Source organism: Trichechus manatus, unplaced genomic scaffold (genome assembly GCF_000243295.1).
Source record: "Trichechus manatus latirostris isolate Lorelei unplaced genomic scaffold, TriManLat1.0 scaffold00030, whole genome shotgun sequence".
NCBI classification, from domain to species: Eukaryota; Metazoa; Chordata; class Mammalia; order Sirenia; family Trichechidae; genus Trichechus; species Trichechus manatus.
Genome location: NW_004443966.1, coordinates 4,642,340 through 4,666,829, shown reverse-complemented (window position 1 = coordinate 4,666,829; position 24,490 = coordinate 4,642,340). Strand labels below are relative to the sequence as shown.

At 39.2% G+C, this 24,490-nt stretch overlaps 1 protein-coding gene across 1 annotated transcript in view; it reads right to left on the bottom strand.

Moving 5' to 3' along the window:
* Positions 1-21,020, bottom strand: part of RNF111 (ring finger protein 111) — a 100,032-nt gene extending 79,012 nt beyond the window's left edge. Inside the window, exon 1 of the mRNA XM_004374782.2 lies at positions 19,407-21,020. The gene's annotated coding sequence lies outside the window, so the exon portion shown is untranslated. The remainder of the gene's footprint in view (positions 1-19,406) is intronic.
* Positions 21,021-24,490: the final 3,470 nt, after the last annotated feature.

Genomic DNA, 24,490 nt, shown 5'->3' with positions numbered 1-24,490 from the left:
AAAACTAACTCTGAATAGATCAAAGACCTAAATATAAAGCCAAAAACTATAAAGTTCAGAGAAGAAAAAATAGGATCAACGCTAGAGGCCCTAATACACAGCATTAACAGGATACAAACCATAACCAACAACACACAAACTCGAGAAGATAAGCTAGACAACTGGGATCTTCTAAAAATTAAACACTTACACTCATCAAAAGACTTCACCAAAAGAGTAAAAAGAGAGCCTACAGGCTGGGGGAAAATCTTTGGTCATTACAAATAGGACAAAAGTCTAATCTCTAAAATCTACAAGAAAATCCAACACCTCTACTATAAAAAGACAATAATCCAATGGGCAAAGGAATTGAACACTTTACCAAAGACATTCACGCGGCCAACAGACACATGAGGAAATGCTTACAATCACTAGCCATTAGACAAATGCAAATCAAAACCACAATGAGATACCATCTCACCCTGGCATTATTGTCACAAATCAAAAAAACTGGAAATCAAATGTTGGAGAGGCTGTGGGGAGATGGCAACTCTTACGCACTGCTGGTAGGAATGCCAAATGATACAACCATTTTGGAAAACGATATGGCGCTTCCTTAGAAAGCTAGAAATGGAAATACGATATGATGCAGCAATCCCTCCTAGGAATATATCCTAGAGAAATAAAACCCGTCACACAAATAGGCATATGCACACCCATGTTCACTGCAGCATTGTTCACAATAGCAAAAAGACAAAAGCCTAGATGTCCATCGACAGATGAATGTATAAATAAACTACAGTACATACACACAACTGAGTATTATGCAACAATAAAGAACCATGAATCTGCGAAGCAACTCTTAACATGGATGAATCTGGAGGGCATTATGCTGAGTAAAATACGTCAATCACAAGAGGACAACTATTGTATGACCCTGCTATAAAAACTCATGAAAAGGTTTACATACAAAAAGAAACAATCTTTGATGGTTATGAGGGAAGGGAGGGGTGGGGGGGGGACACTAAACAGACAATAGATAAGTGGTAACTTTGGTGAAGGGTAAGACACCACATAATACCAGGGAAGCCAGCATAGCTTGTATAAAGCAAGGTCATGGAAGCTCCACAGACACATCCTAACTCCCCAAGGGACCGAATTGCTGGGCTGAGGGCTGTGGGGACCACGGTCTCAGGGAACAACTAGCTCAACTGGCACAACACAGTTTATAAAGAAAATGTTCTACCTTTTACCTTGGTGAGTAGCGTCTGGGGTCTTAAAAGCCTGTGAGCAGCCATCTAAGATACTCCACTGGTCTGATCCCTTCGGGAGCAAGAGAGAATGAAGAAAACAATATACAAGGAACAGATTAGCCCAAAGGACTAATGGACCACAACTACCACGGCCTCCTCCAGCCTGAATCCAGCACAACTAGATCGTGCCTGGCTACCACCACTGACTACTCTGACAGGGATCACAACAGAGGGTCCCAGACAGAGCTGGAGAAAATGTAAAACAAGATTCTAACTCACAAAAAAAAGCCAGACTTACTAGCCTGACAGAGACTGGAGAAACACCAAGAGTATGGCCCCTGGACACCCTTTTAGCTCAGTAATTAAGTCACTCCCAAGGTTCACCCTTCAGCCAAAGATCAGGCAGGCCCATAAAACAAATGAGACTAATGGGGCACAACAGCCCGGGACAAGGACTAGAAGGCAAGAGGGGACAGGAAAGCTGGTAATAGGGAACCCAAGGTCGAGAAAGGACAGTGTTGACACGTCGTGGGGTTGGTAACCAACGTCATAAAACAGTATGTGAACTAAGTGTTTAATGAGAAACTGTTCTGTAAACCTTCATCTAAAGTACAATAAAAAAAATTTAAAAATCAAAACCTTCCACTCTTCAGACATATCATTAAAACAAAAAGGCAAGCCAGCAAGCTAAAGACAGAAAAAATTATACTTGTACATACACACATCTTGAATCTAGAATATACTAAACATTGTTACATCTTAATAAGAACCGCCCCCCCAAAAAAAAATAGGCAAAAATTTTAACAAACAGTTTTCAAAAGATATACAAACAGCCAATTGTTAGGTGCCATCAGTCGGTTCTGACTCATAGCGACCCTATATACACACTGCCTGGGTCCTGCAACATCCTCACAATCATTATGTTTCAGCCCACTGCTGCAGCCACTGTGTCAGTACATCTCATTGTGGCTCTTTTCTTTCGCTGACCCTCTATTTTACCAAGCAAAATGGCCAACACGTGCATGAAAAAATGCTCAATATCTTTACAGTTATCAGGAAAATGTACACTAAAACCACAATAAGATACCACTACACACCCAATAAACGGCTAAAACTAAAAAGGGGAAGACGATTAAATGCTGGTAAGGATGTGTCACAACCACAACTCCATACACAGCTCTTTGGCAGCTTCTAATAAAATCATACACACATCTAACCTATAATCCAGTAATTCTACTCCTAAATTTGAAAATGTATGCACACAAAAAGACTTGTATATTAATGGTCACAGCTTTATGCATAATAGCTCCAAACTGTAAACAACCCAAATCTCCAACAAGTGAATGGATAAACAAATCATGGTATGTGTGTCTATGTATATATATACCAAACAGCAACAATGACAAAGAAGGAACTACTGATACATATACGATATGGATAAATCTCAAAAAAACATGCTGAAAGAAATCAGACACAGAGAACATACTGTATATTTCCATTTATACAAAGTTCCAGAACAGGCAAACAATCTAAGGTGAAAAAAATCAAAACAGCCGTTGTGTCTACTGTGGGTTGGAGAAAGGACTGGGAAGGAGCATTTAAGGGAACTTTCTGGGGTGATGGTGATGTTCTATCTCTGTATAACCTGTATTTAGGTTACACAGGTGTATGCATTTGGCAAAGCTCATCAAATGGTACACTTAAATTTGGGCAATTCACTGTATGTAAATTTTACTTTAAAAACAAACAACTGTAAACCAGTATTGAACTCTAATTAATGATATGCAACCTGCAGTTGTTTAAGGACGAAATGCACTGATATTTGCAACTCACTTTATTTTAAAAAAGCTTAACTGCCAGCTACCACCAATGAACATCCTGAGAGGGAACACAACAGAGGGTCCCTGATGGAGCAGCAGAATGATAGGATGCAGAACTCAAATTCTAGTAAGACCAGACTTGATGGTCTGACTAAGACTGGAGGTGCCCCGGAAAGCATGGCCCCTGGTCTCTCCACCACCCCAGAACTAAAACAATTTCCGAGGCCAACTCTTCAGACAGGGATTGGACTGGACTGTGGGACATAAAGTGATACTTGTGAAGAGTGTGCCTCTTAGACAAGTAGATACAGGAGACCAAAGGGGCGGCTTCTGTCCAGAGGTGAGATGGGAAGGCAGAGAGAGTTAGGAGCTGGTTGAATGTTCATGGGGAATCAGGGGCGGGGGGGAGGAGTGTGCTGTCGCAGAATGGGGTGAGCGGTTGGGGTCTCACAACAACGTATGTTAAAAAAAAAAAAATTCTGTATGGGAGACTAACTTGAAATGTAAACTTCATTTAATTACAACAATAAAAAAAAATAAAAATAAAAATAAAAAAGCTTAACTGATAGATGGTTAGAGGAATGGATATTATACAGATGGATATATAATACAGCAAAAATAACAAAATTATAGACTCTAGGTGGTTGGTTGGGCGATGTACAATTCTTTCAACTTTTCTGTATGTTTGGAAATTTTCATAATAAAATGCTAGAGGGAAAAACATTTGAGGAGCAGATGAAGCCAGACACAAAAGAGTAACACTGTACTATGCAATTCAATTTATATGAAGTTCTAGAACAAACAAAACTACTCTATAGCGTCAAAAATCAGATCACTGGTTGCCTGGGGCAGGAAGTAGGGGTGACTGATGGCAAAGAATCACATCACCCTTTTTAGGGTGATGCAAAGTTTTATAACCTGACTGGATTGTTAAGTTACATGGATATATACTTTTGTCAAAACTCACAAAATTATAAATATGTGCCTTACAATGTATATAAATTATATCTTAAGTTGATCTTTTTTTTTAAAGAGCACTGTAGAAAATTTGGAATATACAGAAAAAGCACAGAAAAATTAAGTGTTCACTCTTTGTTTTGTTATAGGTAAGGTTGCCTTAAGTGGACTCAACAGCAACTAACAATAAGAAATCCCACCACCTAGATAAAATATCACCATGCTTCCCTCTTTTGACAACAGCCATAAGAAATAAAAACACACCTACACACCTTACTGTTTTCCTTAGAAGGCAATATAGAACAGTTAGTGGTTAAACCCATGAATTTTGGAATCCCTTACTTAAGTGATTAAAAACCTGCTGATTTAAATCCTCGCGCCCCCACCGCTGCTGTGACCCTTTAGCAAGTTTACTGTTCACTAACCATCTCCGAAATTTCCTCATCTGAAAATGGAAATACTTACCTCTAAGGGTTGTTGTAAATATTAAACAAGATAATGTATGCACGTTAACTTCTATTGTTGTTGTTTTTAAAGGTGAAGAGTCAACTAGCTTTGAGAAATCATTCAGGCAAAAAAGCCCACAAGCTTCCTTCCCCTGAATTTTTCCATTTCTTTTTTCAGACTTTCAATTCTGTAGATACACTCACCTCAAGCTAGTCTATCTTACTCAAGTGAACCTCAAATTCCCCTTGAAAATCAGACCAAAACCCAAGTTGTTAAGGCGCCAAAGCAAAGGCTGGGGCAAATAAACAAACATAAAAAGAAAAAGATGAGTAGGAAAGATGGCAGCTGATCTGAGAATGCAGGATCTAACATAAAGAGCAAAACTGCCCAAGGAAACAATCTCTGCTTGAATGAAGTCCTGCAACCTTATTTAGATAAAATTTGTTTTTGCTCTACCTATGTGCTTGAGGAGGAGGCCTGGTGGTACAGTGGTTAAGTGCTCAGCTGCTAACTGAAACGTCTGCAGTTTGAACCCACCAGCTGCTCCACGGGAGAAAAATGTGGCAGTTTGCTTCTGAAAAGATTTACAGCCTTGGAAACCCTATGGGGCAGTCCTACTTTGCTCTATAGTGTGGCGATGAGTCTGAATGGACTCGACAGCAATGCATTTGGTTTTCGTTTTGTTGTTTTAGATCAATCAAGATATGTAATCCGGAAAATATTGATTACATTCTTAGAGAAGAAAATAACCATAAAAGAAAAACTGGGAAGTTACTAACATTTTAATAACTGAAGGTAAAGACATACTGAAAACTGGAAGAGGGCGAACACCTCTGGATAGTCATCATACCCACACCCATACTTATGAGAATTCAACCATATGAAGACAACAGAGAAATGATTTAAACCACGCAGGAGAGTGTGCCTGTCATTCTGCCTAATGCGTATACGTCCAGAATGAACACAAAATGGAAGATAAAATTTTGTCCTTCTCTAGATGGTCTCAATTCCTAAGTGCCTCTCATGATATGCTGTGCTGTCAGATTCTAATGTTCAAAGCTATTTATTTTTCCACAACACGAACCATAAACACAAGCCTACTACTTCATCTGGTGTGTAACAATGAAACTGTGATTCATTCCAATACTGAAGGAAAAATAGGGTGTGTTTGACTTTGAGACACTGTATTTCTATATTTTATATTTTATGGACAACTTTAGGAATTTCCAAGGTTATCTCTGACTGTATGCTATTTTGGCTCTTGGATCAGTGTATTCAGATGCAGATGAAAATTCTTGCGACAAGAAACATATGGATAGCATGCTATTAAACAATTCTAGAATACTGGTCTAGGGAAACCAGTACTGGTTATCCTGTATGGTAATGTTGGGCACTTTATTTGACAAATCTTCTTTGTTTTTTTTGCTATCAGTCACTGCCCAAGGTGATAAAAATAGTTAAGATGCTGCCCTGTCCTAAAGAGCTTCATATTTAGAGAAGTAGACGGAGTAATCCTAACCCTAATGTGGATTCCTGTACACCTAAGTCTATTCTACACACATTTTACTTACTTTTCGGGCAACCTTCAGAATTTTGGTTCCAGTATACAAAAAATATAAGATGCCCTGGTGGCACAGTGGTTAAAGTGGCTGCTAACCAAAAGGTCAGCGGTTCAAACTCACCAGCCACTTTATAGGAGAAAGATTTACAGCCTTGGGAACACGATGGGACAGTTCTACTCTGTCCTACTGGGTCACTATGAGTCAGAACTGACTTGACGGCAGTGGGTTCTGGTGGTATATACACAAAGTCTAAGTTCCTCCTGCTAGGGGTAAACAGAAAAAAGGAAATGGAGATTGGTAAAGATGATCGGAGAAAGAAAAAAGAATACTTTAAATCTAAGCTTTTTCAAGACAAAGAAACATTATTGAAAAGTCAGGCCTTAGAACTGTTATCCAGTGGCATCAATGAGGAAAAGTATGCATTTAAATTGGGAAAAAAAAAAAGATAAATCCAAGAGTCTAGGAAGAGAATTTCAGAATGATCAACTCAGTTATGGTAAGCAAGATAAATACAAGTTAGGTTATCTAAAACTTTTTCCATCGTAAGTGTTATGGATGCAACTGTGTCCCCCAAAAATATGTGTGGTAAGTCCTAACTTCTATGCCTGTGGTTGGAGCCCTGGTGACATAGTGGTTAAAGCTTGTCTGCTAACCAAAAAGGCCGGCAGTCCGAATCCACCAGCTGCTCCTTGGAAACCCTATGGGGCAGTTCTACCCCGTCCTATAGGGTTGCTATGAGCTGGAATCAACTCTACAGCAATGGGTTTCGTTTGGTTTGTTATGCCTGTGGTTATAATCCAATTTGGGAATGGGCTGTCTTTGTTATGCTAATGCAGCAGGATTAGCGTGAGGTGTGTCTTGAGCCAATCCCTTTTGAGATATAAAAGGGATCAAAGCATGCTCTCTGATCACAATGCCATGAAGGAGAAATCAGTAACAGGAGGAGCAAGGGAAAAAATCAATTACATGGAAACTGAACAACACCTTGCTTAAAAACCACTGAGTAATACAAGAAATCAAAGAGGGATTCAGAAAATTCCTAGAATCAAATGAGAATGAAAACACATGACATCAAAATCTCTGGGACACAGCAAAGGCACTGCTCAGAGGTCAATTTATAGCAATAAATGCACGTATCAAAAAAGAACGGGCCAAAATCAAAATGTTAGCCCTACCACTCGAACAAATAAACAGCGCAGCGAAAGAAGCCCACAGATACCAGAAAAAAAAAATAATAAAGACTAGAGCAGAAATAAATGAAACAAAAAACAGGAAACAACAGAAAGAATCAACAAGACCAAAAGTTGGTTTTCTGAAAAGATCAATCAAGTCAACAAACCATCGGCCAAACTGACAAAAGAAAAACAGGAGTGGAAGCAAATAACCCATATAAAAAATGAGAAGGGAGACATTACAACAGACCCAACTGAAATAAAAAGGATCATAACAGAATACTATGAAAAACTGTACTCCAACAAATTTGAGACCCTACAGGAAATGGACAAATTTCTAGAAACATACTACCTATCTAAATTAACACAAACTGAAATAGAAAATCTGAACAGACCTACAGCAAGACAAGAAATCAAAGAGGTTATAAAAAAAAAATGCATTAAAAAAAAAAAGCCCTGGACCCAACAGCTTCACTGGAGAATTCTACCAAACATTCAGAGAAGAGCTCACACCAGTAATTCTCAAACTATTTCAGAGCACAGAAAAGGCAGGAATACTCCCGAATTCATTCTACAAAGCCAGCATAACCCTGATACCAACGCCAGGAAAAGACACCACAAAAAAAGAAAATTACAGACCAATCTCTCTCATGAATATAGATGCAAAAATTCTCAACAAAATTCTAGCCAATAGAATTCAGCATCATATCAAAAAAATAATACACCACAACCAAGTGGGATTCATACCAGGTATGCAAGGATGGTTCAACATTAGAAAACAACCGATGTAATCCACCACATAAATAGAACAAAAGAAAAGAATCACATGATCATCTCAATCAACACAGAAAAGGCATTTGATAAAGTCCAACACCCATTCCCGATACAATCTCTCAATAAAATAGGAAAAGAAGGAAAATTCCTCAGCATAACAAAGGGCATCTATACAAATCCAACAGCCAACATCATTCTCAATGGAGGGAAGCTGAAAGCATTCCTCATGAGAACCAGAACAAGGATGCCCTTTATCATCACTCCTATTTAACATTGTGCTGGAAGTCCTAGCTACAGCAATGAGGCAATAAAAAGAAACACTATTACAAGAAACCAAAAGAGATCTATAGAAATGGAAAAACATACCATGCTTATGGACAGGAAGACTCAACGTTGTGAAAATGTCAATTCTACTCAAAGCAATCTACAGATACAATGCAATCCAGATCCAAATACAAACAGCATTCTTTAACGAGCTGAAATAACTAATCATCAACTTTATACGGAAAAGAAAGAGGCCCCAGATAAGCAAAGCATTATTGAAGGAAAAGAACAATGTAGAAGGCCTCACACTTCCTGACCTCAGAACCTACTATACAGCTCCAGTAGTCAGAACAGCCTGGTACCAATACAACAACAGACACACAGATTAACGGAACAGAATCGAGAACTCAGACGCAAATCCACCCACCTGTGGTCAGCAATCTTTGACAAAGGACCAAAGTCCATTAAATGGGGAAAAGACAGCCTTTTTTAACAAATGGCACTGGCAAAACTGGATGTCCAGCTGTAAAAAAAAAAAAAAAAAAAAAGAAACAGGGCCCATACCTCACACCATACACAAAAACTAACTCAGAATAGATCAAAGACCTAAATATAAAACATAAAACGATAAAGATTATGGAAGAAAAAATAAGGACAAAGCTAGGGTCCAATACAAACCATAACTAACAATGCAAAAACACCAGAAGATACACTAGGTAACTGACAGCTCCTAAAAATTAAACACTATGGTCATCAAAAGATTAAAAAGAGAATCTACAGACTGGGAAAAAAATTTTGGCGACAACAGTCTAATCTCTAAACATCTATAGAATACTTCAATAACAAAAAGACAAATAATCCAATTTAAAAAATGGGCCAAGGATATGAACAGACACTTCACCAAAGAAGACATTTAGGCAGCTAACAGACACCTGAGGAAATGCTCGCAATCACTAGCCATTAGAGAAATGCAAATCAAAACTACGCTGACATACCACCTCACCCCAACATTACTGGCACAAATAAAAAAAAAAAAAAAATAACAAATGTTGGAGAGGTTGTGGGGAGGCTGGAACTCTTACACACTGCTGGTGGGAATTCAAAATGGCACAACCACTATGGAAAACAATATGACGCCTCCTCAAAAAGCTAGAAATAGAAATACTATATGATCTAGCACTCCCACTCCTAGGAATATATCCTACAGAAATAAGAGCCATCACACGAATAGACATATGCACACCCGTGTTCACTGCAGTATTATCCACAATAGCAAAAACATAAGTCTCCATCAACAGATGGATAAATTATGGTACATACACACAATGGAACACTATGCAATGATAAAGAACAGTGATGAATCCGAGGAATATCTCACAGCATGGATGAATCTGGAGGACATTATACTGAGTGAAATAAGTCAATCACAAAAGGACAAATACTATATGAGACCACTATTATAAAAACTCAAGAAAAGGTTTACACACAAAAAGAAACAATCTTTGATGGTTACAAGGGAGGAGAGGGAGTGGGGAAATCACCAGATAGTAAAAAAAAACCTGTTGCCATCGCATTGATTCCGACTCATAGGAACCCTATAGGACAGAGCAGAACTGCCCCACAGGGTTTCCAAGGAGTTGCTGATGGATTTGAACTGCCGACCTTTGGGTTAGCAGTCAAGCTCTTAACCACTGCACCACAAGGGCTCCACTAGGTAAGTGTTAACTTTGGTGAAGGGAAAGACAATATATAATACAGGGGAAGTCAGCACAACTTGACAAAAGCAAAGTCATAGAAGTTTCAAAGACACATCCAAATACCCTGAGGGACTGAGTTACTAGGGCTGAGGGCTGGGGACATCTAGGTCAACTGGCATAACACAGTTCATAAGGAAAATGTTCTACATCCAACTTTGCTGAGTAGTGTCTGGGGTCTTAAAAGCTTGTGAGCGGCCATCTAAGATACATCTACTAGTTCCAGCATATCAAGAGCAAAGGAGAACAAAAAAAAAAAAAAGACAGAAGGAAAATATTAGTCCAAAAGACCAATGGACCACAAGTACCACAGCCTCGACCAGCCTGAGCCCAGAATGACTGGATGGTGTTTGGCTACTACCACCCACCGCCATGACCAGAATCACAATAAAGAGTCTCAGACAAAGCAGGAGAAAAATGTACAGCAAAATTCAAATTCACAAAAAAAGACCAGACTTACTGGTCTGACAGAGACTGGAGGAACCCGCGAGACTATGGCCCCAGACACCTTGCTAACTCAGAACTGAAGCCACTCCCAAAGTCCATCTTTCAGCCAAAGATTAGACATGCCTATAAAACAAAAACATACAAGAGGAACCATGCTTCTTAGTTCAATCAAGTATACAAGAGCAAAGAGGCAACACTTGCCCAAAAGCAAAGACAAGAAGGAAGGGAAAGGGAAAACTGGAGGAATGGACACAGAGAACCCGGGGGGGGAAAGGGAAAGTGGCAAAGTGCTGATACATTGCAGGGATTGCAATCAATGTCACAAAACAATTTGTGTATATATTTTTGAATGAGAAACTAATCTGCACTGTAAATTTTCAACTAAAACACAATAAAATTTTTAAAAACTAAAAAAAAAGAGATTATTGTAGTCCCCCCTTATCTACGGGGGATACATTCCAAGACCCCCGATGTATGTTTGAAATATGGATAGTACCAAACTCTATATACAGTATGCTATTTCCTATACATACATACCTATGATAAAGTTTAATTTATAAATGAGGCACAGTAAAGGATTAATAACAATAACTAACAATAAAATAGAAGCACTTTACAGCTTCTCTTTGGTACATCCAAATTGCCAGCATCACCACTCTTGCGCTTTGGGGCCATTATTAAGGTAAAATAAGGGTTACTTGAACGCAAGCACTTCGGACAACGGTTGACCATGGGTAACTGAAACCACGGACAGTGAAACTGGGGATAAGGGGGACCACTGTAAATGCAAGTTAGCAAGCAGAGATGGGGAAGACACATGGCAAGCCACATGGAGATCGCCCAGGAGCAGAAGCTCAGAAGAGACAGGGACCTTCTTCTAAAGCCGACAGAGACAGAAAGCCTTCCCCTAGTGCCGGCACCCTGATTTTGGACTTCTAGCCTCCTAAACTGTAAGAAAATAAACCTGTTTGTTAAAGCCACCCACTTACGGTATTTCTGTTACAACAGCACTAAATAGCTAAGACACTAAGCATGTGAAATCAGCACAGTTTCCGGAAACACCACAGAATATTCAAAAGGCTGAAGCCATAAACTACAACTCATATTATCAGAATAAAAGTAAATATCTAGGTGGAGGATTATAGAAAACAGGTGATAAAATGCTGCTAGCATTCTCATTATCTGCAGCAAAGTACAGCTAAAACATAAGTACCTTGCTGAAATAAAAAGGGACACAAACTCTGAAATGTTTCCAATAAGTAAAGAACAGTAAACAGAAATTAATTTTACAGGAGCTTAATAATATTTTAAGATACAATTATCACTGATAATCCATTGTTGCTTGTTGTTGTGTGCCATCAGTTCAATTCTGACTCACAGTGACCCTACAGGACAGAGTAGAACTGCCCCATCTTTCTTCTGTGGAGCAGCTAGTAGGTTCAAACTGCTGACCTTTCAGTTAGCAGCCAAGCACTTAAACCACTGAGCCGTTAGGGCTCCTGATAAGACATTAGCTATCGTTTATTCATTTATTGTTTTCAATCTGTAAATATTTACTGAGAGCCTATTATAAGCTAGGAAACCCTAGTGGCATAGTGGTTATGAGTTCGGCTGCACAACTGGACAAAACCAAAAGCTAAGAAGTTTCCTGAATACTACCAAACACTTCGAGTGACTGAGTAGCAGGGGCGGGGGCCTGGGGACCATGCTTTCAGGGGACATGTAGGTCAACTGGCATAACAAAGTTTATTAAGAAAATGTTCTGCATCCCACTTTGGTAAGTAGCGTCTGGGGTCTTAAAAGCTAGCGAGCGGCCATCTAAGATGCATCAATTGGTACCAACCCACACGGAACAAAGGAGAATGAAGAACACCAAAGACACAAGGAAAATATCAGCCCAAGAGACAGAAAGGGCCACATAAACCAGAGACTCCATCAGCCTGAGACCAGAAGAACTAGATGGTGCCGGGCTACCACCAATGACTGCCCTAACAGGGAACACAACAGAGAGTCCCCGACAGAGCAAGAGAAAAGTAAGGTGCAGAACTCAAATTCCAATAAAAAGACCAGACTTAATAGTCTGAGACTGGAGGAACCCTGGAAGACATAGCCCCCGGACTCTCTGTTATGCCAGAACTAAAACCATTCCCAAAGCCAACTCTTCAGACAAAGATTAGACTAGACTATAAGACATAAAATGATACTCGTGAAGAGTGTGCTTCTTAGTTCAAGGAGATACATGAGACTAAACAGGCAGCTCCTGTCGGGAGGCGAGATGAGAAGGCAGAAAGAGACAGGAGCTGGTTGTATGGACACGGGAAATCCGTGGTGGAAAGGAGGAGCAGGCCGTCACATTATACAGAGAGCAGCTAAGGTCATACAACAATGTGTGTATAAATTTTTGTATGAGAAACTAACCTGAGGTGTAAACTTTCACTTAAAGCACAATTTAAAAAAAAAAAAAAGAGTTCAGCTGCTAACCAAAAGGTCCGCAGTTCTAATCCACCAGGTGCTCCTTGGAAACACTGTGGGGCAGTTCTCCTCTGCCCTACAGGGTTGCTATGAGTCAGAATTAACTCGACAGCAAAGGGTTTGGGTTTTTTTTTATTATTATCATAAGCTAAGCATTGTTCTGTGCACATTGTTCTGATCAGCCAGGAATAGAACTTAGAAGGTCCCTGCTCTCAAGGAAATTACGTGCAAATAGGAGACAATCAAGGTACAAGTACACAAACAAGGTAATTTTGGAGAGAAGTGCTATGAAGGAAATAAAATAAATGATAAAGGCAGACCTTCAAAGGTATCCTCTCTAAGAAGCTGACAGTTAAACGAAGACCTGGATCATACATGAGAAGGAACCAGCCACCAGGCAGCTCAGCCACATATTTCTGGAGGAAGAGCACCTCTGGCAGAGGAAATGGTAAGAAAAGACCATGTGGCAGGCCAAAACAGCATCACACGGGTGGGTGACCGCAGAGGTGTTCTTTTTTCCAACTTTCAGTACGTCTTCACCTTCGATCATTAAAATGTTAGTAACTCTTCCTGGTTTTTCTCTTAAAAAACATGTTCTTTCTTTAGAAGATACTCTTGAATAGTTGGTAAGAGACAGCAACAAAATTCTATCATCTGACTGACAAGAGATCCAGAAAAAGACGGAAGGAAAAATGGCTGCGATGTTATCAAAGATAATACAAAAATATTTCCTAACACTGAAGGACATGAGCCCTCGCTACCTCTTTGCCCTCCTAGACTAACCTCCTCCTCCTCACCCACTCCATTCCAGCCACAGGAGCATCTTGGCTATTCCCTGAAGAGGCCAAGCATGTTCCCACCTGAGTCTTTGCACTTGCTATTCAATTTGCCTGGGATGATCATCCCCCAGATACCCACAAAGCTCCTTAACACTTCCTTCAGGTCTGTGCTCAAGCATTTCCTGATCCATCAGACCTTTCCTGACCACCTTATAAAAAAAAGTTAACTCCACCCAACAATACTTCTCTTCTTTTTCCAGCTCAGTTATTTCCATACTTATCATCTGTAAAATTTACTCATTTGTTTTCCCACTAGAGCAGAGTCTTTGTTTTGGCCACTACTATGTACCCAAAAGCTTAGAACAGATAGTTGGAATGGAAAAAAAATATCTGCTGAACTCTTACTTGAATAATTAAAAATTATAACTATAGTGAGAGAAACTATGGAAGGAGAAGTGTGGACTCATCTACTATATGAAGTCAAACAATAATGGTTAAATTTTGGCTAATCCTCTGGAGCAACGTTTCCCAAATTTTGTGACTTCAGAACCTCTTTACACTCTTAAAATTTGAGGACTCCTAAGAACTTTTATTATGTGGGTTATATATATCAATACTTAACATGTTAGAAAGTAAAACCGATAAAATGCTTAAAAGTGTTATCATTTTATAACAGCAATAAAAAACTTATTACATGCTAATATAAGTAACATATGTGAATATATTTTCCAAAAAAAATTTCATGAGAAGAGTGGCACTGTTGTACAAATCACTTTAATATCTGGCTTAAGAGAAAAAAGCTGGATTTTCGTATCCGCTTCTGTATTCAGTCTGCTGTGATATAGTGTGTTGGTTAAATTACAAGAAAAATAAGCTTCACACAAATATGTAATTGAAAAAGGGAAGAATATTTTTAATAGCCTTTCAAGATAAACGCAGATGTTATTCCTCTTTGATAATACCCCCAAATTTGACTAGTTTCATAAAAGTTAGTTGTAATTTGGAATTTGAAACCATAATAATACAACTTCTCATACTGTTTCATTAAAAATACATTGGTCTATCTTGCACTTTAATGTATCTTTCACCCATGAATGATTCTGTAACATCATGCACTGGTCCTTTTTAAAAAATACTGGTTCATGGAGCAACGCACATTTTCCAAATACTGAAGTATTATGCAACAGCACAAAAATCACATTTGTTAATGTCACCATCAATTTCATCAGAAAAGTCTTGAAAAGCTGTCAAGCTCACATTGGCAGATATGTTTTCCAAAATTCTAATCTGTTTGAAAGCTTGAATTTTATCATTGGCAATAAATTCTACAGTTGTTTACTTGAAGTGACAGGTTCATCTACTTTTGAGAAAATATCTGTAAATACCCAAGTTTAAATAACTATAGTTTATTCTTCCAAGTAAAAATGTTCCATGAAAAAAGAGGCTTCTTTGCTAGTTCTACTCTCAACTCAGTTATACGAGTAGTTTTTCCTGAAGACAAGCATCATGTTTTGGTATTCAGCAGAAATGCCTTATTCTGTCACATGGAATATTACAAAGACATGTTAAGAAACGCCTTATTTTGTCACACGGAATATTAACAAGACATGTACTAAGAGTCAAGATTAATAAAATTCACAGTGTTTACTGCTTCATGAAGGACACCCTTAAGTGAAAGTGCAATGTGTGGTGTGAAGAATATAATGAATATCAGCACACTTTTTGCCACTGTCTTGATTTATGCTGTAGCTCAGCAGTTTTACCCACCACTGTTCTTGCATCATCAGTGCAAATATCAACACAGTTGAAGCAGCAAATAAAATCTTAGTATTACAACCATCTGAAACACTTGGAGATCCCCTCAAGAATTCATCAGACCACCGTCAGAGAACCGCTACTCTGGAGATACATACGAAATGGTAAAAGGGGACATACTTCCAGTGAGGGCACAAATCTCCAGTGAAAGAACTGGGTAGTGGGAAGGCAGGGATAGCAAAGAGACTTATTTTTTCCCTGTACACCCTTTGTATGTATTGCTTTTTAAAAAATTAAATTAAAAAAAAATGTAAACTGATATCAAAACTTAATAAGTAGCTACATGAGCATATTATTTAGAAATACGAAGGTAAATAGCAGAAAAAAAAAATTTTAAAGACCTGAAAGTGTCCCCACTTAGGAAATGGAAGTGGGGGATTAGGAGGGCGGCACAGGGGACTGTTGTTTTTAATCAAGTCTCTTGGAACTGACTTTTTAAACCATTTACACATATTAATTGATTTAAAAATAAAAATTACCCAAAATTTTTTTTTATTTTGAATATAAAATATAAATACTCATACCTGGATAAATACTCATAATGGGTTAGGTTTAACAGAAAAATAAATAAATAAATAAGCCAAACACCCGTGCACAGGTGAGAGAATGGGTGTGAATTACACCATGACGCAACAACAACCGCCTGAGAGAGTAGGCCCGTGAGTTTCCACGTGTATGTGAAATATTATTGTATATTATAATTTTTAAATGTTTTCATTTAAAAAGCTGTTTTAAAAGCAACAATTTCTTTCAACAGAATGTCTGCTGACTTAGTTAAAACAGTTGTGTGTGTAAACCTTAAGTGTTTTTTTTTTTAACAGTTAAGTGGTTAAATCCTCTGTTAAAAAGGGAAAATAACCATTTATATTTTTCTTATTCTATTTTGTACAATCATAATTAAGATCACATCAGAACATAAACTCATTATTTGAAAAAAGAAGCACAGAAGAATAAAATTATTGCTTTATAGTAAATATAAATTTCAGAATCTTATGTGATTACTTCATATACCAATAAAATCTTCACAGAAATATAAACCTACTATCAAAATCAAATTCAAATTTTGTTTCTCAGAGGATGTTCTGATGATGGAATGAAGAGATTATTTCTATATATAATTAGGTACCTAAAAAGTAAATCGGATTTTCCACGAAAAGGAACCAGGGCTCCTTGGAGAAACAACTGTTTCCACAGCTGAGCCAAGGAAGATACAGATAAGTTTGGAACATCTTGCTGTGCCACAAAGAAAGGAAGTACTCAAAAAACGATGAGGGTATGTCAAAAAGACACAAGAGCCAGCGGAAAGGAGGCTCCCACTGGCCAAATCTGGAACAATTTGAGTCTCAGAATAACTCACGGCAGTAATGGAGTATAACCTCTTGAATAAAATAGAAGTACGTGAGTCTGCGTGGTTAACAGGCAGATAAAGGGATGCCCCTTCCTGCTGAGGCAGTGGAGAGGATGGAGGGGCAGTTAGAAAAGAATCACCATTTCTCGACCATCAGAGCAAAGATCAGTGCAGGCAACAATCACTGACGGAAGCCAAAGCCAGGGAGAAAAGTTAGATGAGGAACCCGGAAGTCAGATGAGGAGCAGAACACCTGCACCCTCTCAAACTTATCCCCTCAGACTGCTTATTACTGTACAGGCAACAGACAACACCACGGCCAACTGATTAAAATTAACATCACCAGAGAAGGGCAGACCAACATCATGGCTCCAAAACCTGGGAACGATACAAAATCCGTAGCTGGGGATATGTAATCTGAATCTAATCATGAGGAAACATCAGACAAATCTAAATTGAGGAATATTCTATAAGATACATGGCCTACATTCTTCAAAAATCTGAATGCAATCAACAACAAAGGCAGGCTCAGGCACTGTTCCAGATTAAAGGAAACTAAAGAGACACGACGACTAAAGGCAACTTGTGATCCTGCACTGATCCTCTACTGAAGGTGCGGAAAATGCTATAAAGGGACGAATGCTATTATCGGGATAAATTGACAAAAATGGAATAAGGCCTATAAATTAGGTAAAGGTATAGTATTAATGTTAAATTTTCTGAATTTGGTAACTCTACTGTGATAACAAAGGGTGGCGCAAGCAGTTTGTGATCAGCTACTAACCTAAAGGTTGGCAGTTCAAACCCACCCAGCAACGCCATGGAAGAAAGGCCTGGTGATCTGCTTCCATAAAGATTACAGGCAAGAAAACTCTATGGAGCAGTTTTACTCTGTAACACATGGGGTAGCTATGAGTCAGAATTGACGGTAGGTTGGGTTTGATTTTTTGGTTTATTGTGATAATGCAAAAGAATACAACATGCAGTGAATACTTAAAAGACAAGTGGTATAGTGCATGTAATTTACTCTCAAATGATTCAGAAAAGAGAAAACGAGAAAGCAAATGTGACAAAACGTTAAAAACTGGTGAATCTGAATAGAGTATTCAAGAGTTCTCTGTATTATTTTTAAAACTTTTTTATAAGTTTGAAATTATTTCAAAGTAAGTTTAAATAAAAGCAAAGTGGGATGTCAAAAGGTGGTGACAATAAGCCATTTATTCTGACACCCTACAGCACATAAGAATAAGGGAAATGATCACAACGGTGATTCAGCTAGCACACAGTCCCAGGTAAAATTTCTTAAATTTTCAATTCCCTAGAATAGGAAAAATATTTTTTAAGTATCCAGACACCTAAACACTAAACTAAATTGCTGCTTCTGTTTCTTCTCAGGATACAAAATATAACACAAAAAGGTTAACACCTATGATTTTCATGTTAACATGATCCACACGGAGGGACTCTCTCCTTCCTTCAGCAAACTATAAGCCGTTCATAAGTAGACTGTAAGATTCTGCTCTTTGCTCTAACTCCAGCCCTGGCACAGTGCCTGAAAAATAGCAGATACTCATTTGCTGAATAAATGTTAAACATTTAGCAAGAACAACAACATACTGTTATTTTATCAAAATTGGGAGAAAGAGGGGAGACACCTAAAAATAGTACTCTTATAAATTATTTTAAATAAATTTTTAAATGTTATGAGTATTCTCAAACCTTAAAAAAGCAGAGAACAATACTATTAATATCCACATACCCATCACCCCAACCAACAAGTATCAAGATTGTTGCCACACTTGTTTCATCTATCTCAATCCATCTTGTTTTATTTGCACTAAATTAAAAAAACACCAGATATCTTGTCATTTCTCTCCTTCATTTCTCAGTCTCCATCTCTAAAATACACGGGCATCTTCTTACATAAACATAACGCCATCATCATCCCTAACAAAATTACCAATAATGCCTTGATATCATCTAATGCCCATTCACAGGTTTCTCCCAACTGTTTCAAATGACTTTCTACAGTTGGTTTCGTTGAGTTAGGATTTTAAAGAGGCCAGTGCGTTACATTTGGTTGCTACAGGTAAAATAGTTCTAATCTTTTCACACTGTCTATCAGCATCTATGAAAAAGGCTAACAGACAAACGGAATAATTTACACTTGCAGATCCTACAGAATCAAATTCAATGCAAAGACTTGCTGTTCCCTCTGTCTGCAGCACTCTTTTTCTGGAAGTCTCTGTGGCTGCTTCCTTCTAGTCACTGAGATCTCAAATCAAGAATTAACTTCTGAAATAAAAGGCCTCCCTAACCACTCAATCCATAGTAGAGCCCCACTTTCATTAATTTCTCTATTACACTGTCCTCTTATATTTTCTTTCTGGGACTTACCACTGTCTGAGACTATTCTGTTTATTATCTGTCTTCTCCTAACAGAATGTATGCTCCATGAAGGCAGAGTGCCTTCTTCACTGTTGTGTCCCAAAGTCCAAGAACAGTGCCTAGAACATGAGACATTCAATACTTAACTGAATGACTGAGAAAAACAATGCAGTACCTCTATTAAAATTTAGGTTCAGCTTAGTATTTGTTTTTAAACATTTTGTAGCTCACTCCTCACGCAATGGTACAAATCAAGCACCAGTGGAAACCTGGGCCAGCTGTTACCAAAAATCTGTCGGATACAGGAAAGAAAAAACAGAGGTATAAGACATTCAATGCAATTCTGGACTTTCAACAAACAATGATTATCGATTTCTGAAAGAAAAACAAATCGTTCAGGTTGATATTAAAGAATCTCACCAGGAGTAATAAAAAGTTTCATTTTTAGTACCATATGTGGGCTATTAAAGCATAAAGAAATTTATACTCTTAGTACAGCATTTCTTACAGGGATTTGATCATCATGAATACAACAAAATGACACCTAACTAAAAATACAAATCGTTAAATGTAGGACCTAGAGAAAACCAGAGATTTCTATTCCAAACTTCTCATTTAACAGTTGCAAGAGATCTGAAGCCCAGGAAGAGTTATCAGTAAAGTCACAGATCTAATGAACAGCAAGCAAAGTTAGATCTAAAATTCTGATCTTCTGTCTCTAGCCCATACTCTTTCCCAAGATAATACCACCCTCGGAATGTTAATATCAAGTTATAACATATTTTAATTACTATCATTTCTTAGGAACTTTTTTTTTCCAATTGAAGCACTAGCCCACAGGGGGAGGGGGGGAGTCAAAACAGGGACAATATAATTATGCCTTAAGGAAAGCATGATGCATAAACCCTTTTCTGACAAAATAATAAAACATCTAAAATCTAACTGCTTTGATTCAATGTGTTCAAATTTTAAAGTGAAAATAATTCTATTTAGGAGTATTTGTGAAACTGACAATTCCTTTGCTTTAGACTTGTAAATTGCTGTTCTCTTGTTTTAAACATCACACAGCTCTTTCTCAATTATTTGTAGAACTGCGGAATAGACTATTACTGAAGAGAAATTCATCAAATCTAGAAACTTCAAGTTGTGACCTCCATCGTAATGCATTTTCCACAAAAATGAAATTATTTTGACCATACCTTTCTTCAAGAACCAACACTATTTCTAGTGAAAGACAAATGACCAACAGACACCAAACAAAAGGAAAAAAAGTGACATAAGAAAAAGGATCCAAACATGAAAGATACAGCGTCCCTGAAGAACAAGAACAGACTATTGTCAGTTTTTCTTCCAATACTGTTCAGACTAATTCATAAACAACCTCACCAGTTCTTAGAATATTACAGGAAATCTTAGGTGATAAAGTGAGTAGGAGAAAGATGATAAAGTCATCTGTCCAAGGTTAAATGGGAAGACAGTGACAAAAATAAGAATTGAAGGCTTTAAAAAAAAATTCTAATTCAAGATTCAGAGGAAAAGGGCTTCTTCTTTCTCATCTCATCTGTTTTGTCTCACAAACGTAACCAAAGACTACTGCTTAGTATTAAATGCATGCTTCGTATTGATGTGAAAATTTCTGCTAAAAAACGTATAGTAACAAACCATAGGAATCTAGCTCTTCGTCTTAATAAAGCTAGATAAAACCTGTATTAACAAAACTTCTATGTAACATCAAAATCACATTCTAACATTTGCAAGCAATGATACAAAAAACAAAAATGGGAAAGGAAAAGGAACCTTAGTTTTTCTTTTCCCCAGTCTGTTCTTTATGGTTGCATAGGTCCCTAAAACAAGAAAATTAAAGATAAAACACCAAATGAAATAAAGTTTGAATTAAGTCTGGTTCAAAAGCTGTAAGAACTCCTATAAAATGAAACCTATGTCAGCTGGCATCTGACCACTCAAGAGTTCTAAATTCATACCGCATATAAATCAAGAAACAGGAAAGCTTACAACACAATGGGGTCAACCCACGCTACAAACATCAACAAATTAAACGAATACCTTATACTTCCTGGTGTTTTTTTTTTTAACGTTGAAACTTACACTTGGCTAAAAAACATCTGTAAAGGTCTACTATAACCTATTTAAGAACTACTGGGGCAAACCTCTTATTCTGCAGTGCAGAACAGACACATTCCCTGCAGGACTGTCACTGACTCTTGCAAATTATCAAAGGGCAATAATAAAAATATCAAGCTTCGTTTCTAATGACTAACAAGCCAACTCTACACAAAATCTGACGCGGCTGGATTTCTGGTGTTCGGCGGACTTCGTTTTCTTGATCACAGAGGAGGCAACTCCCTAACCGTCAGGGGTGACTTCACGCCCTCCGACTCCCCCGGTCTGGGTTACCTTCATCACTCCATTGTCAAACCGCACCCCCCCCCCGCCTCAACCTCCAGCCGAAGACTCTGCGAGAGTCGAAAAGGGCCAAGAAATCCCCTCACCCGCAGCCCTCACTCCGAGGTGTGGGTGTGTCTGCAGACACAGGCTGTGCCGCACACAATCAGACCCCCTGCGGAGACCCAGGCCCCAAGTCACCCCGGCAGCGGCACCGCCGACCGCGGGCCGACCCCGGCCGCCCGGCCGCAGCCCTTCCTCTTTCTCCCCTCCCGGCCGGCCCCTCCCCCGACCGCGCACGCGCGGCCTCCGACCCTCCCCTCCCCCCGGCCCCTCACCTTAATCATTAGCCACCTTCTTCCCGGGGTCCGGGATCTCTGACCCGGGCAGGAAGACAGACGGGAGATGGAAGGGGGAAGGGGGTGCGTCGAGAGCCGGAGATCTGCGCCTCAGACGTCGACCCAACAGGCCCCTATGGCCAAGAACAGCGTCTGTCACCGCCACAACTGTATGAGCGGCGACGGCTGGACTCGGCCCAGTCAACACGGCTTGGGTTCGGAATGCCTAATTTGGTCCCACGGGAAATCCTTCTCCGAAGCTGCGGGCGTTTCCAGGCTGCGCACACCCAGCACCCCGCCACCGAGCCGCCACTACTACTGCTCCCCGGCCGCCGCCGCCTAACCAATCCTTCCCCCAACGAGCGCGCGCGACACTTGGAGGACTTTACGACAGCTCGGAAAGCGAGAGAGCGCAAGAGCCTCCACGCCTCCATCAACATCTGTTTGCTTCTGCGCTTGCTCAGATTCGACCTTCTCCCTGCCCCGCCCCCTCTCCTGCCCCTCCCCCTTCATACTTTTTAATGCTGCCGGAGAAGCCGAACGGTGTCACAAAGCTCATTATATCCCTTGGCGTTCCTCCGTTCAATACTAACGTAAAATCTTGAATACATCTTAGTTAATTTTTCCTAACTAAAAATTACAACTAGCCACAAAATCACTGACTGTATACTTCCGTACACTTAAACAGAAACATCGCGGGTTTGGTGTCTTGCAGAACGATGGATCATACCCGCTAATGACAAAGATCACTGCACCTCACTCTTGAGGCGAGTTTGCTTCCGGAATCAGACAATACGTGGTAATTAATATCCTGGCAACTCTGGCTGTACAATCATCACGTTGTTGTTCTTGTTGGGTGCCCTCCACTCAGTTCCAGCTCATAGCAACCCTATGTACAACACAAGGAAACACTGCCCGGTCCTGCGCCATCCTCATGATGCTCGCAGCCACTGTGTCAATCCATCTCGTGGAGGGTCTTCCTCTTTTTCGTTGGCCCTCTACTATACCACGCATGATGTCCTTCTCCAGGGACTGGTCCCTCCTGATAACATGTCCAAAGTATGTGAGACATAGTCTCTCCATCCTTGCTTCTAAGGAGCATTCTGATTGTACTTCTTCCAAGACAGACTTGTTCCTTCTTTTGGAAGTCCATGGTATATTCAATATGCTTAGCCAACACCATAATTCAAAGGCATCAGTTCTTCAGTCTTCCTCATTCACTGTCCAGCTTTCACATGCATATGAGGAGACTGAAAACAGCATGGCTTGGGTCAGGCGCACCTTAGTCTTCAAGGTGACATCTTTGCTTTTCAACACTTTAAAGAGGTCTTTTGTAGTAGATTTGCCCAACACAATGCATCTTTTGATTTCTCAACTGCTGTTTCCATGGTTGTTGATTGTGAATCCAAGTAAAATGAAAACCCTGACAACTTCAATCTTTTCTCCGTTTATCATGATGTTGCTTAGTGGTCCAGTCGTGAGGATTTTTGTTTTCTTTATGTCAAGGTGTAATCCATACTGAAGGCTGTGGTCTTTGATCTTCATCAGTAAGTGCTTCAAGTCCTCTTCACTTTCAGCAAGCAAGGTTGTGTCATCTGCATATGGCAGGTTGTTAATGAGTCCTCCAATCCTGATGCCATGTTCTTCTTCACAGAGTCCAGCTTCTCGGATTATTTGCTCAGTATACAGATTGAATAAGTACGGTGAAAGGATACAACCCTGAAGTACACCTTTCCTGACTAAACCACGCAGTTATCTCCTTGTTCTGTTCGAACAACTGCCTCTTGATCTACTTACAGGTTCCACATGAGCACAGTTAAGTGTTCTGGAATTCCCATTCTTTGCAATGTTATCCATAATTTGTTATGATCCACAGAGTCAAATGCCTTTGTGTAGTCAATAAAACACAGGTAAACATCTTTCTGGTATTTTCTGCTTTCAGACAAGATCCATCTAACATCAGCAATGATATCCTTTGTTCCAAGTCCTCTTCTGAATCCAGCTTGAATTTCTGGTAGTTCCCAGAAAAGCTGCAACTGTTTTTAAATTATCTTCAGCATAATTTTACTTGTGTGTGATATTAATGATTGATTTGTTAGACCTTCATAAATCTCAGTTTACTAAACTAAGATAACATTACTTACGTCAAAGGTTTCTTGTGAGATAAAATGAGAGTTTATATAATGCTTCTAACGTTGTTAGTTGCCCTCGAGCGACTCCGACTCATGGTGACCCTATGTGTGTCAGAGTAGAACTGCTCCATAAGATTTTCAAGGCCTTAGGAAGAAGATCTCCAGGCCTGTCTCCTCAGGTACCTCTGGGTGGGTTCAAACAGCCAACCTTTTGGCTAGTAATCAAGTGCTAACTCTTTGTGCCAGCCAGGGACTCCTGATCCTCACATCACTTACCAATTAAATGTTCCTTCCCTTTGCCATCAATTCATCTTTCTTATCATTTCTTTTGTTTACTTATGTTTTCTGTATTGTTCAGAGAAGATAATATTTAAAAAAGAATACTA